This window comes from Hipposideros armiger, unplaced genomic scaffold (assembly GCF_001890085.2).
Source record: "Hipposideros armiger isolate ML-2016 unplaced genomic scaffold, ASM189008v1 scaffold_1098, whole genome shotgun sequence".
NCBI lineage: Eukaryota > Metazoa > Chordata > Mammalia > Chiroptera > Hipposideridae > Hipposideros > Hipposideros armiger.
The window spans coordinates 275,679-279,195 of record NW_017732448.1 but is presented as its reverse complement, the minus strand read 5'-3'; positions in this window follow the sequence as shown (position 1 = coordinate 279,195).

Sequence of the window (3,517 nt, the reverse complement as noted above, 5' to 3'; positions counted from 1 at the left end):
GTCACGTGCCTGCCCGGACCCATGCATGCATGTCACCGGCTGCACAGAGGCACAGTGGAGGCGCTCCTGTTTTCCCTCACTTGTGCCACAGCAGTTCATAGAGACACCTGAACTGTTTTCCATGTGCAAAAGGAGGAGCAGCAAGCACAGGACAGCACACATCACAGGGAGGGTACTGCCTGGGCATCGTGTGTGTGTGTGTGTGTGTGTGTGTGTGTGTGTGTGTGTGTGTGTGTGTGTACCTGGTCCCTGGCCAAGATGGGTGGCCGGCCCCCAGGTCTCTCTGTGGTTCTGGGCCCACTATCACTCTGAGCCCCTGGCTCTCGTGGGCTGGCAGGAGGGTGGGATCCTCTGTGGACTGTGTTTTCTGCTCTCTGGGGGTGCCTCAGTGAAAGTGAACTCACTCATTTAAACCTGACTCACAGCCCTGCAGCCCCCTGCTGCGCTAATTACCCTGTAGTTCTAAACTGATTGCTGTACACTAAGCTTAAGCCCGCTTTTATTTATTTACTGACTACATTAATAGCAAAGCCGCTGCTTTCAGCCGTTCCCAACTGTACGTCAGCTGGCTGCACCCCGTTCCTCTACATCTCAGGGAGGTGGGGTGCAGAGACACAGCAGCCTGGCACAGAGCCCCCGAATCTGCCACCCTCATGGAGTCCCTGGGGCCAGACAACAATGAGAAAATCATTGCCTTTGTCCACACATACTCCAGACCCAAGGGAGGGGGCTCCTTTTCTGCTTCCGACTCTTCAATAGAGTGGGAGCACACAACACACCCCGGCTAACCCACCAGAAGGATCTACTCCCAGGACACTGAGGGGCTTCCCTTCGGCTGTCATGACTCCTGGGAGGTGCTGAGCACTGGCCACATTTTACAAATGGGGCAACTCACATTGTGACCCCTACACCTACCTGTGTGGTGATGGCTGGACTTGAGGCCAAGCTGAAATCCAACAGCTTGGTTCTTTCCTCTCTGCCATGCTGCCTGTCAAGGGGATGTCCTCTCCTTCCTGGCCCCCACCCACCCAGGTCTGACAATTTCCACTCCTTGCCGTGAGGAAGGAAGTACTGTGTTTAATGAAAATCTCTGTCTCCTTGTCTTTTCTGCCTCATTCATTTGCTTGCCCAGAATTGGCTGGAAATTTGGGTGCTAGAGCCTTGCCTTCTTTCTCAGTAGCCTTTCTCAGGGCAGAACTGAGTCAAACCTTAACCATATCCTTAACCATGTCCACCTCCCGCCACCGCTTACGCCTGGGCAAGCCTGGGGCGTGGAGGCCAGCTGCAGGCTTCCTCGGGATAGTGTCCTGCCTGGGATTCTCCCATCCCAGGGCTGCAGCGACGCTCGTCACCAGGCTGGCTGCCACTGCCTGCTTCCCTGAGTGTCCTCACATCCCTAGAGGCAGAGCTGGGCCCTGGCCTCAGGACATGGCAGCATCCTGACGGCCAGCTGGGCACCATCAGGGTGCAGCATATGGACCCATAAAATCAAGCACTTAGGCTCTGCTTTGATTTGAAATAGCATGATGGCTGCTATGCAGGGTGACCCCTAAGAAGGTGGGTAGCTGGGTGACCCCTAAGAACCTGGGGTTCAGAGTCAAGAGTACCTTGGTCTGAGGTCAGCTCTGCCATTTACTGTGTGACCTTGACTACAGCTCAAAATTGCTCTAAGCTTCCATTTCTTCAACTATAAAATGGGATATAGTAATGCCTGCCCCCGCTGCCCTCAGGACAGTCATCAACTGATTATAAGGCATGTGAATTAGCCATGTGCTATAAACGCCATGGTGCTATAAAAATGAAAGTTATAAATGGAGGGAAAGCTCAGGGCTGGCTTGGGAGGGGAGCTGGTGGCCTAGACATTCATTTCAGGACAGAAGGCCCCATAGCCAGGACCCAGAAGCCTGGTGGTCTGGAGTGGACACTTCCTCCACTGGCATCACCGGGATTCTGTCGCCACCTAGTGGGCACTGGCTGCAGGTGCGTCTACTGCTCAGCTGAGTCTAGAAAGTGACTAGGAAAGTGCGTCCCCTTGTGAGTGGCCTTGGTTCCTTTAGGTCCCTTGCTATACCAATTCTAGCTGGGTAAGGGGAGAATGTGGTTCCGATTTATGCTAGAAAGTTCTGTTGGACTTACCAGAAGTTCTCCTGAGTCAATATTTCTATGCTGACTCTTTTTCTCCCACCTTTTTCCCTCTGACGAGCTGGCCATGTCAAATCCAACCCCTCCCATCCCCAAAAGGCTGGATTGGAAACTGCTGTCAGCCAGCCCAAACCCCAGGGATCCATGGGGCCTCAGCTTACTGAGGGAAGATCAACCTTAGATGGAATCGGGCTCCTCAAAAGCTTTCATCAGGAGAGAAGCAGGCAGGTCAAAGCAGTGCTGCACAAAGAGCTCGGAGTGGCCCGGAGTGCCTAACGGCGGGCCTGAGAGGTGACCCCAGGGACCGGAGACGATGGGACAACTCCTACCTCCTGAACAACCTTCCAAGATCCTAGAAAAACCAGATGGAAGGTTGCCAAAGTCAGCTCCTGTGTCTAAATAGAACTGCCCTTCTAATACAGTGAGTGAGCCTGGTACCTGTCCCCCCAAACCTCCACAGCCACAGTCTGGCTGGTTAACACCTGAGTGCTCAAGTTAACACCTGCATTCTCCAGGAGACAGTAGACTATCCAATCCCTTGGGCACTGGGGTCTGAGGATGATTTGCTTGGAAGTGATTTTAGGATGGATCATTTTGTCTCTCTCCTAGGCACCTCCAGTCATCTCAAATGGATGCAACTAAATAGTTGGGAAGACCCTTTCCAACACTAAACTTCTAAGATTCGATGACTCTCTCCAAATGTAAAGACCCTCAGGGCAGAGAATACCTCTGCCTCCTTATCACCTGTTAGCACTTCTTTAAAGAACCCCAGTTCACTGGAGTTTCTCTGGCAACCTAGATGTGTGGTCTTCTGCTTAGCGTGAGCTTCTAGTGACACTCGGTGGTGAGAAGGGGGAAGTGCATGCATAATAGTTGGTCTGATGGGCAGAGGAAGGAAAGGGCTTTCCCTAAAACAACAACAAAAAAAACATTTGGGAAGAGAGGAAGTCACAAAATGGAGGCATGAGGTGAGTGGTAGGTGGGAGGGGCTGGACCTCATAAATTTGACCTGACGGATGTTCACCTTATTCTCAGAAATCTCTTGCCAATTAGCATTTCTCCTCCTTAACATCCTATCCCAAGCACCGGTACTTGACCTTTCACTTAATTCCCCAGAGCACAGCTGAGACCTGGCTGGAACATATCAATTTAATTACTCTGGCATCGAGGACAACAAAAGAAAATAAGTACCAAGAACAACATAACATTAACCCAGCTCCCTGCCAGCCTGCCTTCAGGAGACAGGGGCCATCTTTAATCCTTACCACCCAGAAACCCAATAAAGTGAGACCCAGATTGACATGTCTGATGGATTATGTGTCCATCTTGCTATTGTGGATGGAAAAGGGGCCACATGTTAAACCTGACAAGCTCA